This window comes from Plectropomus leopardus, chromosome 8 (genome assembly GCF_026936395.1).
Source record: "Plectropomus leopardus strain MGB_pleo_1.0 chromosome 8, ASM2693639v1, whole genome shotgun sequence".
Classification (NCBI taxonomy): domain Eukaryota; kingdom Metazoa; phylum Chordata; class Actinopteri; order Perciformes; family Serranidae; genus Plectropomus; species Plectropomus leopardus.
Window position 1 is genome coordinate 15097745 of NC_142183.1, and position 14952 is coordinate 15112696.

At 41.9% G+C, this 14952-nt stretch overlaps 2 long non-coding RNA genes across 9 annotated transcripts in view; one reads left to right on the plus strand and one right to left on the minus strand.

Moving 5' to 3' along the window:
• The window catches only part of LOC148188877 (uncharacterized), a 30883-nt gene extending 17408 nt beyond the window's left edge, over positions 1 to 13475 (minus strand). The window contains exons 1-2 of the long non-coding RNA XR_015777243.1: positions 12658 to 13475; positions 545 to 614 (exon numbers count right to left, since the gene is read on the minus strand). This is a non-coding gene — a long non-coding RNA (uncharacterized LOC148188877). The remainder of the gene's footprint in view (positions 1 to 544; positions 615 to 12657) is intronic.
• The window catches only part of LOC121947725 (uncharacterized), a 54484-nt gene continuing 42173 nt past the window's right edge, over positions 2642 to 14952 (plus strand). For all 8 annotated transcript variants that reach the window (XR_015777237.1, XR_015777240.1, XR_015777236.1 and 5 more), the window contains exons 1-3: positions 2642 to 2852; positions 11838 to 12053; positions 12510 to 12576. This is a non-coding gene — a long non-coding RNA (uncharacterized LOC121947725). The remainder of the gene's footprint in view (positions 2853 to 11837; positions 12054 to 12509; positions 12577 to 14952) is intronic.

The following is a 14952-nucleotide window of genomic DNA, read 5'->3' on the forward strand; positions in this document are numbered from 1 at the left end:
AAAAACAGACACAAAAGTTGTAAAGGAAATAAATAATGGGCAGGGGATTGGTGCTCTGAGACATATTTGCATAACATATTTGGAAACATGCTGTGGTCATTATAGCGCCGTGAGCTTTTTTTTTTTTTTTCATTCAGATCTTGTCTACAGTCACTTCACAGTTAATTAGCTTGGTAAACAGCCCTTTCTAAAGCTCTAACACCTGACTTAAAGAACACACCGCCTGTCACTATACAATGAGCTGACACGCAACTGACAGTCACCTGTAAGAGATTACAGAGACAGTGGAGTTTGCCAGGGCCTGTCAAACCAGGAAGTAGCAGCTGCTGGAGCTAATTAAAGGCATAGCAACATGGTAACATAGCCGAGCTCAGGGCCACATCAAACACTCCTCTTCATGCCAGTCTGGAGTCTCATCTCTGGGATGTTGAGGCCCTCTGTGACCTGTGCTGGGAGCCTGCTGGGCCCTAGGCCTGACCTGAGAGCTGCGGAGTGAATTAGAATGGGTCAGGATCACTGTGGGGTGCACCTGGAGCCGACTTACCTGCGTCTGTGTATCTGCATACCAAAACGTGGCCATGCGGCTGTGTGGGCGCGGGTGCATGGACTCTGACCTGCACAACAAAGCGAAAAAGAGAGCCCGGGTGAGAGGTCAGGACGAGAGAGGAGGCTCAGGGAAAACACACGTAGGACGCGTTGGCTAAACATGATCAGAGGGACACATATGGCTCAGCTGAGGGAGAACCAGATGCCCTCAGATGTCCTGGTGAAACATAAGCTCTGCGTAAACAACGCCGCTTCGGTGCTTAAATCAGTATTTCACTGCTAGAAAGATAGTCTTTGCATAAAACCGGGCTGTCTGTGCAGTAGGATGATGCAAATACTTCTGAAATTTGGTGCTACATGACCAGAAAAAAAGGAGAAAAAGGAGTGCATGTTTGATCAAGGGGACGAAAACCTACATCTTCCAGAATGCACTGCACCTCAGTGGACCAATAAACACTCCCGCTGAGACTTTGGCTGTTTTGACACAGGAAACAAAATGGTGGCAGGCTGGCAACAAAGGACCTCGAAACACAATTTAACCATATAAAGAGACCTGGCATTCACAGCAGGCCTCCCTTCAGTCCTACTAAAGTCAGTGGTTCATGAAGCCAAAAAAACCCCAACAAAACCCCCTACTATTTCTACTGTATGAAACAACTAGAATGATTGGTGCTGCTTCCACATCATTGGGCCCATGGAGTGAGTGCACTAGAGACTTCCTACGGCCAAGCTGGCTACTTCGAATTTAGCGCTCCACTAACTTGAATGGGCATAAAATTATTTACTCATGCGGCTATTCCAGACTTTCCAAATGTTATCGAGATGAATGCTTCAAATCCTGATGATGATTTCACAGGGTTTGTGATGCTTAAAAATTATATATTATCCACTGATTTACAGATGTCTCTTTTTCAGTGTAAGTCAATGGGAAAAAGTCTTTCTGGGCCAAATGGCATCGTGTGATGGACACAGGAGTTGTAATTCTACTTTTTGACCACTATGGACCTTGAGTTCAAAGTCTGACATACTTTTTGAGGGCCTGGTTTTGACACAGAGAACAATATGTCGGCTGGCTGGTCACAAACAACCTTGAAAAACATGTTAAATAGTAATCTTGGTTCATAATTTATCCGCACTGCTTAGTTTTACCATTTATGTCAGTTTTTTCAGCTTCTATTTTTACAATAGCCTACGGGAAACAGTGTGGCGCCTGTGTCTTATTCACAAATAATTGCCCTACTACAGCCAGACAGTGGACTAAAATATTTTCTTAAAATATTTTAGGCAAGAATTAGGCAATGTAAAAACGTAATTCTGGTTCGTATCTTATCAGCGCTACTTAGTTTAACTGTTTGATCAAATTTTTTAATGATACATTTTTTCAATACAGGAAACAAAATGGCTCCGATTCCTGATTCAGAATGTCGTATTACAGCAAAGCAGTGCACTAAAATATGTTTCTGAAGACATTTTAGGCGAGAAATAGCTAATACAGACAGTTTGACTGAGTTTTGTATGAGTCGGAGAGGCAGCCAGAGAGAGAGCAACCTGTTTCCATTCCAAACTTGTCAAATAGCGCCGCTTTGTCAGTGCTTTCGGCGTATGCATGTGACGCCAAAAGCTACCTCCCGTGTCCATATGCAACGCGCATGGACAGCGTCACATGACAACACGCTGTACGGGGCCAGTGGTGTTGTTATGATACTCTGCCAGACACACAGGTGGCGTCACTTGACAACATGGCTAGGAAAAAATAGTCACGCGTGCACACTGAAGTACAGTGTCAGGTAACAACGCTGGGCGGGGAGGCAGGTGGGTCCCACAAACAACAGACTTCCGTTTTTTTCACACCTTGCCTCGTGCTTCTTTTGCCTAAATTTAACCAACCATGACTTTGTTGTCTAATCCCAACCACAGTGACAGTCTGTACTGTTGTGTGAACAGGTGCATTTGTTAACATCAAGGTAAGGGGCCCACCATGAGGTCATCTTACCCTGCACATTTGTTGACATCACGGAGAGTAAACAGCTGACGCGGAAGGATACCTAAAACGTCATAGGTAGACCCGGAAGGTCCTACAGAGCGGCACCACGTGACCAGTTCTGAGTGAGAACGTGTTGAACAGAGAAGGGCGGATTTCTCTCTCAATATGCGCAAATACTCTTTGTTAGCGGACGTACGGCTACTGACGAAAATGCGGAAGTACAACCTGTGGTTCGAGAAACAACTCCGTCCAGAGCTTGCAAACTTCTGACATGAGCTGAGACACGAGCAGGGAGATCTGGGCGCTCGTGAAAAGGAGAGAAGTAAGTTCATGTACACACACCACACACTGTGTTATAATGCAAAGCTGGGTGAGCATTTGCAGAGTGTTTAATTTTAAGTTTAATTTAATGATAAGCATAAATTAAGAGTCATTACCACTGTGTTTCTCTGATTATCCCCTGATCAAAAAACATCTTACATTTGTCCAGTTTTAAATTTCAAAAATGCTTCTCTCAAAGTAAAACTGAGCTCAGGTGTAATGAGCGTCTCTCTCAACAAAAGTACCTGAGGCCCATCGAGGAAAGGTTGTTCCAGCCAATATTTACAGACATGTGATAAAAGACAAAAGATAAAAGAAAGGATAGTTGACTCTCTCCGGTCCGTCTGTTTCTTCTCTGAATGTGCATGTCAGTTGTTGAGCTCGTGTATAACTAACCGGAGAGACAGATCCAAACAAATCTTTTATGAAACCTCTGCTCACATGCAGTTGCAGCCATGATATACCAGAGGAAAATATTTTCCACCAAACCCAAATTGTACTGAGTTAATCCTGAAATCTTCTGTGTCAATAAGCTTTAATTATAAGTTTGAATATTGCACTGCCACTTTTCCTTAAATCTTTCATCACATACTGAACCAAATTCCTGTTCAAAGTAAGCTTTGAAGGCTTGCAACAGTATGATGTGTGTCGGGTGGAAGCATAGGTGTAGATTTCAGTCGGTACGCGGGGGACATGTCCCCCTCAAAATTTAGAACATGTGCATTTGCCCCCCATAAAAACCACGCAAGTAGCAGAGGACTTTTGTTTTGACAAAATTAGACATTTATGCCATAAATTGATGCAGAAAATGCACAATATTATGCATAAAAATTCACCAGAATGCAGGAAATTACTTTTTTTGATGCTGAAAATGTCCTGATGAAGGACCCCTAAAACCTGGACCTCAACCTTTTAATGTTTGCTCCCTAAATGTTGAAATGGAGTGAAGTGGAAGTCTCTAGGCCGTGGTGCGGTCGCTCTCAGGAAAACGTTCACTATGGTGCCAAAGTGTCTCCCCGGGGAGCCGCTCTGCAGCACACGGCCCACCTGAAGCAGGTCTCTGTCTCCACCTGCCACACAGAGCGCTGACACGACGTCACGCCGCGGATGCGTGTAGGCAGACCCGTCTGCAGGCATGTCACTGTCAGCTGAGACAGACACCAATTTGCCACTGTCTTGCGGAGGTGAATGCAGCACATCAAACGTATGCAGAGAGCATGTTCAAAACTGCACCGTCAAAATAGAGGCATTTTTTCATGTCTGCCAACGCCTCACAATAGCAGTGAAAAATCTAATCCAGCCCATGTTGGATACTTAGTGTGCCTGCCGAGCAGTAGGCCTGAACAAAATGAGAAAGCCCTTGACTGGATTTCGGGGGCCTAATATTATTCTGCCACCCTGCAGCCCAGGTTCTCTTGTTGTGTAAAATAGAGAGTAGGCAACTTTCCGCTTCACGTCTTTATGGCTTCAGAGTGACTGGCTGTTAGGGTCTGAGTGCTGTGTTCTTTCAGCAGTCATCGTGTGGTCTCAATCTCTTTACACGTTTCACTGCCAGGCTCCTCTCTACCAGGCCTCCCCAAACTGTGTAATCAGCAGATGTCTTTATAGAGCAGCCCACTGCCTCGTGCACACCCTGCATTCTTCGCCAATTTCATTTTGGCAATATGTAATTTTTTCTTTTAGATTATTATTATTCTTTCAGGCCCGGCGGCCATGTTGATTCGGGTCTTAATGTGGCCCGGGGTTGCAAATATCGCTTCACTCAGCAGTTTGAATTCATGTGCCTGAATGATATATCCCGAGTGTACTTAGGTTAGTCCGTTCTATTATACCGCAGACCTGCTGATTTAAACAAACTGACGTAAAGTAATTCAACAGAATCCCTTGACCTTCACAAAGTCAAAGCAGGTTTTAGGGCTCAGCCTCCCCTGAATAGTTTCAGTTATATAATATTCCTGGAAAAGAAGCCAAGGACTATTCTGTCTTTAATAACACTTCTCAGAGACACAAAAACTGACACAAAAATCCAAATTATGGTGAACTCTCTGTCAGCAAACGTGTATTACAGAATAAGGAAGACTAAATGACCAAAACTACGATAAAAACCAGACGACAATGTGAAATTTTCTAGCTGTGAAATTTGTCACATTGCACTTAAATTATATTAAAAAAACACACCTGGTATTGCAAAGCCTCATTTAACACTGTGATGAAATATGGTGAAGAAGTCAAAGCCAAACACGAGGCATTAGTCATAATATCACTGCAGTACTTTGGTATAATTTTGAGGCAGTTATACTTAAGCATTTCCATTTTATGCTATTTTTAACTCCCCTACATTTATCTTATAGGTATTCCTGCTGGTTTCAGATCAGATTACTGAATGTGTTTGTTACATCAAGGGTTAAAATAAGGCTGAAGCTGTTGATTTGTTATTAATTACTCTGCTGATTATTTTCCCCGCTCACCAATTAATCATTTAGTTTGGAAACATTTAAAAGTAGTGAAAAACGCATAACACAACTTTGCAGAGCCCAAAGTGGCGTCTTTTATTTATCCGACCAATAGTCTTAAATCATAAAAATCTTTAATTTTATGTCTTATATAATAAAAACAACCTCATATTTGAGATGCTTGAACCAGTTTGGCATTTTACTTAACACAATTGATCAATCATCAAAAATAGCCGACTAATCGATTGGTTGATGCAAAGAAAATTAATCAGCAACTAATAGTTGCAGCTGTATCGTACATTAATTAGGAAAACTTAACTTCAAATTGTGCAACTATAATGTTCAACTGTTGCCCTGTATGTAGGATTCTGATGATATATGATGTGAATATAACACTGACAAGCAGCCGCGTACTTTTACACCTTGTTTTCCTGTTAATAGTTTTGTACTTGCAACAAGTATCTAGTGTGTGGTATTCTACATAGTAAAGGATCTGAGTACTTCTCCTGACTGTCCATATGTCCATATATAAGTCAGAAACAGTTTGCAAAACTAACTTTTCTGGCCCCAGCACATCCCTGCAAGGCAACATCCCTCCAGCCATTATGGACATGTGGCAGCGTGCAGTTTCAGACCCATGAGCACCACCTGGGCACCATCAGGGCACCAACATGCCAGTGTTCCTTGTCTGTCACCATCTTTAATATTGCTGCAGAGGGTGGCAGACTTGTTAAGGGTTGGGTACTCGTGAATGGAGCTGTCAAAATTAGCAACGTTTCTGGTTTGTTTAAATGGCAAAATGGGTCACGCGCCGCAGCAACAGCTAAGACCCAAGAGGGATGCCGTGATGTTCGTCGCTGCAGAAATAATTCATTACTGTATGTTATCACATAAAAATATTTTCAGATTTTTTTTTTTCTCATCACCATCAGAAATAATCTGTCAGTTATGGCAACTAATTATTTCTCATAATTGTGTCATATTAAGTCATAGAGGAGTGTTGATACTTGTGTCACTTACTCCGTAATGTCTAACCTGACCTTTGATAGCGATCGTGTTAATGACAGCTCCATGAATTCCCTTTTTATTAATTGGCGATTTTGCTAGTGTAATGACATGGAGATAGGGAGGTGTATATGTGTGTGTGTGTGTGTGTGTGTGTCTCAGAAGTGGTGATGTTAGATTTGTGCACTTGGCAAGCATTCTTTTCACTCCATTTGGTGACAGATTGGGTTTAAATAACATTATATCTTCACAGTTGTGACTCACATGCCTCAGCGTTGCAAAGTCAGGGTGAGGTTTAGCACTTCAGATGAGGACGAGGGAGGACCAGGTTGCCTCACTTCGTCTTTTAGTTTGTCACTTTCTGCTGGGCCTAATCTGGGACTCAATGAAACAAGCCTTCACCATTTACTGTTGTCAATCAGTCCAGTAAAGCTCATTCTTTCTCCACCTATCCTCCTGATGTAGTCTTTGTATATTTAGAGCGCTTAGCGATATGAATGCTTAAGACACTTTGAGATGTCCATAATACGTTTCAATTCAAAAAAAAAAAAGTTGTGGTATGCTGTGATTTAACAACACATGTGGCCAGTGTTTGCATGCTTTACTAGGAAAAAGCACCACACTGATAACACCAAACTGCATTGTGGGGTACTAAGCATTGCTGACTGCTTCTTAGCAACCAAGCTAGCAACAGCGCTACAGTTTTCCGACATGACTTTGAAATTTTTCAGCTGAGGTCATAGCAGGGGTGCATCTCCTCTCTGAGCCCCAGGTAGGAGGGCGTGGGGGGGGCATCTTTTTTTAATGTCGATGCTCCGGGCTTCGAAAAAGCTCCTCCGAAGGTAGCGATGAATTAACTCCCTGAACCAGTATACGTTACTGTCGGCCCTGCCCTCCCCCCTTCATCAGCCATGTTTGTTTTTGCTGGTGCTATCAAAGGCTAACTGCTTTACAGCACCTCCTGGTGCTCCCCGCGAGGAAACTTTTCCTTCTTGAATAAAGGATTCAGCTCACAGATTTAAAGGTGATAACAACAGTGCGTTTCACTGTGTTTTTAAAATTCTGTTCTTTCATAATTTAGCAAAATGTTGACTTGTTCTGATTTTGCTGTAGGGATCCAGGATCCGTCTGAGTGTGGGGCCTTCAAAATAAGAAGTGAGGATTTGGGCTGATGGATTCATTATAGATTGACTTCATGCACTCAACTTTCTGCTCATGACTGTTGCCCCTTAACTTTTTTTTTTTTTTTTTTTTTGTGGCTAAACCTGACACATGAAGGCACATGAGGCATTAACTGCGACATGTCCTTTCCAAAGCAGTGAGTGTATTGTGCTTGTTGTCCAAGAAAGATACACTGGAATGTGGCCTCTTGCTCTAAAGCTTTGCTTATGCTCTGCTTTGGCGCACTTGTCCCGTCCTGAGCTGCCTGTCCTTCAAATCCACGGCTTAGTATGAGGTGGGGCACAGAGGAGGGATAAGGGCTGTCACTGCTGCTGCTGGGGTGCCCACACCAGCAGTGCATAGAAACTAATAAAGACGCACACTGGCAGGACCCCGCCGACCAAAGCAATGAGATGTCACCATAAACAAGCTGCAGGACTTTGGCAGTCAACTTCCTGGTTATATAATGCTGACCCATTTTTGACTGAAAGGGAGATTGTAAGTCCAAACTCAAGTGTACTGCACAAAACTTTATTTATGAATTTTCAAAATAGAATCTGCAACATATTTTTTTATGCAGTATTCTCTGCTTTTTTTAAAAAAAAATTTAGGCAAAAATGTAACCAATCACTCTGCAGAAAAGTGGGCAAATGTTGTCCAGCGTAGATGCAGTTATGTGTGCTTTAAAAAAACGAGAAAAAGGTTACTAAAATCTACACACTACGTCACTTTCGCTTCCTTTTTTTAAACTTGCATGTCAGAGTCCGTCAAATAAGCGTCAACACGAACATGTGCACAGGTCACATATCATGTATGTCATCTTTTGCAAACATTGAGTGACATGCAGCGGATTATCCCAGAACAAAAAGTGATATATGGCAGCGCTCAGCTCAGACGAGTGTCGTGATGTGAGATTGCATTGTGATGGCAGGACAGGTAACACTATTGATAGCAAATATTTATCCAGAATATACATCAGCAGTCAAAACAGAGTACTGATAAATAACAAAACACGCCTCAAGTGCAGCCCAGATATGACTACATGTCTTCAAATTTGAGTGGGATTGCTGTAAGGTGCCGGAAAGCGGAGACCGAAAAGTGTCAATCCATCAATTTTCAAGTAAAAATGTAGGTTAAAAATGACGGACAGTATTTAAATTTCAAACAATTTCTTAAATCACGTTTTTATTTTTTACAAAACAATGTTTAATTGTGATTATTTTAACTCTAAAATATCACTCTCACAATTGCATAAATTCTAACAAAAGAAAAAAAAAAAAGCCTGCAGACCAAAAAGCAGGAATAATAACACTCATGGAAATAAAATATAAGGGTGCTTTAATTTGACGCTGTGAAATTGGAGCGCCTTTGAAGAACGTCCACAAAAACCGACTCCCTATTTATTTCTCGTCAATTGTGTGACTCTGACAAGTCCCTTTTGTACACTAAAATTATGGCTGGGCTCATTTAAGGTGCATTTAAAGAAATATGTGACCAGAACCTTCAGGTGAATCAATTTAACTCGACAAAGTGAATGTGGGGCCTCTGTGATATAAGCAGGCCTCCCACTTCTTTCAATGCATGCTCTGTACAGCTGCTGTTACTGTGTTCACGATGCTCTCAGTCATCACCATCACCATCATCATCATCATCTCTGTTTCCTATTTGCTATGTATGTTGATTGGTAACAAAACATTCAGAATAGCTATTGCAAAAAAATAAATAATAATAATAATAAAGCCATATACATTTTATCGCTTACTTTTCCTAAAGGGCCGATAGTGTACAATTAGTTATTTTGAAATTTAATACATTTCACGGTATTTCCGTAAGAATGAAAACATGAAAATAATAGCGCAGCATATCAAAATTAAGGGGTCGAATGTTGTTTGAAATTGAATTTTTAATTTTCCGAATACGTAGTACTCAATAACCGTTGACTTTATAAAATATGTGAAATTTAAGTAAGACACACAATGATTGTTTTTAAGTTGTAACGGTAAATTAAAGCTAATATTGTATAGTATGTCATTTTAATTTAATTTTAGTTTTGTTAAAAAATAAAATTTAAAATTAATTATACCGTGGAAAAATTATTTTCTTCAATATATAGACGTCGATAACAAAACAAGAAATACAAGACTATTTCCAGTTAAAAGTTAGAATTAAAAGCAAGATATTTCCAGTGTTTTTAATTTTAATTTTAAAAAATTATTAAATGTAAAATTAGGATATTGTTAAGACAAGTAACAGGACAGTTTTATTTTAATTCTGACTGTCAGAACTATTGCTCCATTTAATGTTACAGTTTCACTGTAAATTAAAAACTTTTGTTGTTTTAATTTTCATGAAGTGTAGATGAACTTGGTTTTGTACTCTTACACACACGAGTAGTTTTTTACAAACGAGAAACCTTTATAAACAAACATAGTTTTAATTGTAGTTTCAGCAGAAAACAAAGTTGTGCGAGCATTCTTGAAAACTTTTCCAGCTTATGTCAGACAAATGGAATCTGCAGAACAATCGGAAAGTGATTATGCACACTTTGTGTTGTTTAGCTGTTTGTTGAAGAAGCCATCTGTTTGTGCGTTTCTTTGTAATTCTTTTCAATTGTTTCTACATTTGCAAAAACTTCGTGCGCAGCATCAAAAGACAATGAAATTCATTAGCTCCCTTTTTCAAGGTGGTCTCTAACTGGCAGAAGATTCTTTTATTTCAAGTCTTTTTATTTCTTCAAGGGGACAATGGAGGCTCTCATCATAATCTAATAATATGCAATGATAAATAAGAAGCCGTTTTTGATCAAAAAACTGTGAATCAAATCAGATGTTTCTCTGAGATTGAAATGTGAAACTTGTCTCAGTTTGCAGAATGAAAGGCCACCATCTGCTTTTCGTATGTTCGTCTGTAGAGAGGACATTGAACTGTCAGCAGAGTCCCTCCTACTTACCAGGACACTTAGACGTCCCCACAACACAGATCTTCAATTCTTTACGAATCTTTTGTGTTGTATTTACATCACAGGGTCAACTGTGTTGAAAGAACAAACAATAAGCGTTTTTATTTGAAAATTGTGTTTATATTAAAGCATTTTATTTACGCTAGCTGCTCTAATGTCACTGTGGAATTTAAATTTTACAGAAAAATAATTAATTAGGACGTCAATATAAATTAGGTTTGTACAAATAAAATGCTAATTTAAATTGTCATTATATTTGAAAGCTTTATTCTTTATTTTCTTCTTTCTTCCGCAATCTCAACATACTTTAAACTGTCAAAGAAACTTTAAACATTTTGAAGCGTACTGTAAAAAAAGCCACGAAAAAAAAAAATCACCTCCATAATCTACACTTTAAAAATCTAAGATCAGTGGGAAAAGTATACTGAGAGAGAAAGTTAGCAATCTTATTCTTTAAGTCTCGATTACAAAGAAAAACTATCTCTCACATGATTTCCCAAAGTTAACCTAACGCATAGGGACGAAAAGAAAAAAGAAAAAAAAATGTGAAGGCTTTCCTTGTGTCATACTATGAAGGCTTTCAACTGCAAAGACTCAAACAGACTTTCATATGAAGCTGTCACATTTTACTCATCTCATAACTCACAATTCTGGAGGAAAATATTTAAGTAGTCAATCATTCTAATGCGGAAGTCGGGATGAAGTATGTAATGTTATTTTATTTTCTTTGTTTACCTCCAGGTTGTGTAAATAAAAATGTCGGTAAATTTTTTTTAAAAAGTCTGAAGCTGTAATGTCAGGAGACCTTTGAGAGAGCGAGCCGCTTGTCTCACACAGTATATGTACACTGTATATTTGAAACAAAATGTACCGAAGAAAGCAGAGTGGCTTCTCAAACATGCTGGACAAATTGAAAAATTCAACCACTGTGTGTGGTGTGCGCTTTAATTTTGTAAAAAGTCAAGTATGAACGTGCTGCGTCCAAAAAGCATTCAAAGAGATTCAGCTCCATCTTCTTCCTCCCCTGTTAGCTTAGCAACAGCGGCCATTTTGTCTGCATTTGCATTGGTCCAAACGTCTGTCTCAGGTCATGCCACATTTCTTTGACATTCTTACTTCGGGAGATAGTGACATCAATTTCAGGACATTTCGCAGGAGCGAGATCTCTTAATTTGCGCCTTTAAGAAAGATATATGGTGGAAAATGTGGATTTTTATCAGGCATGCGCCGTGCGTGTTCTGAGCAGTAATGCTTTCATTTCCTGCTCAGGATGGACCAGACGGTGTTTAGTATTAACCACATGGCTGTCACACAAATGCACATGCATACAAGACACAATAGTGTGCACAATACGGTGCACACACACTCACACACACACATAAATAAGATGAGCTGATCCCTTCCTTAGAGTCTGCGTCAACCACCCGCTGCTCCCACCGCCACACTACGTAGACAACCAACCCCAGGATGTATAAACCCAGCTGTCCAGAGGTCACCTTGGCTTGTTTACTTTGACTGGAGTGGATGCACAGTGGCGGAGTGGACCACCGCCATCCACGACAGCTCACCTCCCAACATGTGTCCAGCCCTCGTCTCTAACTGGATCCTCTGTCACGCTGTATGGGTAAGTAGCACAATCTGCACTTTTTACCCACGTCAGCTGCACCATCGAGGAGAGACCGTGATGGACAGACCTGCTGAAGACTGCTCTCTCTTATGTCTCTCAACTCTTTGAAAATCCCTGATTCTCACACACGTCATCAATTAGTTATACTTCTACCAATTAGCGTCTTCCTTTTCGACTTTTGCCGGAATAATTCACAGGGAATCGATTCATTTTTAATCAAGTGTTGCACAGTAGCAGTTAGCCTTCGCTGCCAGGAGACTACTGTAAAACACTTTACTGCAACACTTCTCTGAGCCTGAAATAAAAATGTGTGTGGATCGTTTTATGTACCAAATGATTGCATCTTTGTGAAACAGCAGTTAAACATGGCTACGCGAATGTACGCCATCAACAAAATAAACCCCAGATTTAACAACTGAAACATGCTGACTTACTAACTGTGTCTGCTTTCAGAGGTTTATGGGCCCGTTGTCACCTCACAGGCCGAGCCACCAGTCCTGAACGCTGTGACACGGACCAGGTACTAACTCAGCTGCTGTATGTTGTCAGCTACACACACACGCACACACACACACACACACACGCCCACACAGACACTCACCTCTGCACTGCTGAAACACACCACTATGGAAACACTGGAGCCTCGTCTGTTTCTGGTAAGGTCCAAAATGTCCAGGTTATTGGCACAGAGGGCTAAAAGAGACGGTCTGGGAGTGAGGCCCAGAGACCGGGCTTTCCAGAGAGCTGCCCTGACCACCCTGGTAAATATAAGAGAGCAAATCCTTTTCAGGTTGAGAGTATGACACGGGACTGCCACATAAATCAGTGCAGGCCCAGCCCGGCACAGGCTGGGAACGCCATGGGAGTGGTAGGCGGCACTACGGTGAGGTTTTTGGGGAAGGATTATGGATTGAGACGTACAGCTGGGAGGCTAAAGTTACACTTTTCATTACCACTTCGAGGGGGTCTTGGCTGCCTGGAAGCCAGTCAGATTTGTGAAGACCTCTTTCTCCCCCTGGAATGGTTGTAATTTTGCAGGCGCATTCTTCACCTGAGGACAATTGTTTTTGATATGGCAAAAACAATTTGGTGAAACGCGATGGGAAATGCTGTTTTTTCTTTTTTCTTTCTATTTTTTTGCCAATGGAAGAATGAAAAAAAAAAAAAAATAAAGAAAAAGGAGAGGGCATTGTGAAAAAGTCCTCATTCACCAAAAGACCAGAGTAAAGAGAGAGCAGTATGCCCCCTTCTGGCTCTTTTCTTCTCTCCCTCTTTTCTTCTCCTTTTTTCCCTGGCGTCTGGAGATGTGAAGAAATGTCTTTTGATCAGCTCTGACAGAGCCTGGGCCATGTGAAGAGGGTGGCTAGCGGGACTCTGCCAATCCATGCAAGGCAAAAATGTTCCTAATAAGAGAGTAATAAGCTAACGAGTGCTGTGTGTCTGTCTGATCCACATTCTGGGTACTGTTTGTGCCAGCACACCCAGTGCCTTCTGACGTGTACCCGACTCTCATCATGCTTTGGACTGTTTGCCAGGTCACTGCGTTTCACCTGGCCAGTCCCATATGCTCTCCCCAATGGTGCAATAGTCTGAAATTTGGATCCTCGTGGGTACAACAAAATTGAAAGTGGGAGTATTTCTATTTCTGATTTTACACACATTGCAGGATTGCAGACGTTCAGAATGTACAATATGTTTCCTATTTGCTTTCCTGAAAGTGTAGAGGGCTGGAAAAATAAAGTGCAGGGTTGGTTTTGAGCAAAGCAAATTTGTCTCACCTTGCCCACACAACATCAACTTGGGCTATTTCCACAACTGACTGCTTTCATTGTATGTGTGGGTTTGAAGTGGTCACATATCAAAGGGCTCTGTCTCTGCAGGGTGGATTCTCTGGTACTCTGTAGAGCACAACAAGGAGATAGTTACCTCTCACAGCTTCTCACTGCAGCATCCCAGCCCAAATAAACACATCACCTCCACTGCGGGGGGAGGAGGACAACAGCACAGCTGCCAACCCCCTCTCTTTTTCCTACCCAGCAGCAGCACCCAGCCAAGTCCACAGTGCTGCGGGGCATCCCGGGCATGAACAGGTGCTCTGTTGGTGGAGTCGGGCCTGGTCTTAGGCCCGTCTCTGGGCCTGTGCTAAGTGCTGGATGTGTGAGGGGCTGGTGAGGACTGGCTGGCCAGACTTTAATGGTGTGTTGGTGAGTCCCGGGCTCAGCGCTGGTAATTATGGTGGGGAGAAGGCGATTAGGCAGCGCTGAGCAGCCCAGCGAGGGGGACGGGCCCACGCCCAGCAGGGAGGGGAGTCCTGCCACGGGAGGGACCAATCAAGTGTAAAGCAGAGCGCAGACCCTGGGCCGTGGTTCAGTGGGAAAAGGCTTGGCCACTGGTTCAGAGCGCCGCAACTTTCACGGATTAGTAGAGACACTATTCTGAAGACTGAAAGGGGGAACACAGCACGGAGGCAGCATCAATGCATGCGTGCACGCACACAAACACACAGTCTCTCCCTCTTCCCTTTTCTCTCTCTCTCACACACACAAAACCCACCAACAGCTGGGAGGAGGGCTACAGCCATTGCCATATTACCATAGCAACGGCATATCTCACATTTGAGCCCAAATGAAGACACTTTGGGCTGCAACCGGGGTATTTTTCCTTCCAGTTAATGGAAGTATTTTAATAGTTTCTCTCCGTGCTTGTAGAACGTTTCCCCCTGACTGAGTTAATGAGCTGCAATTGGAGGTGCTTGGTGCATCAGACGAGCATCTTGTCATTTTGCAAATTACAGGATATCTACACTGCGAGTTTAACTTGTGTATTTATGTGGCAAAGGGGGCTTCCGTATATGCTGCGAAGACTTTCAAAATTTCGGTTAATCTTCATTACTTCC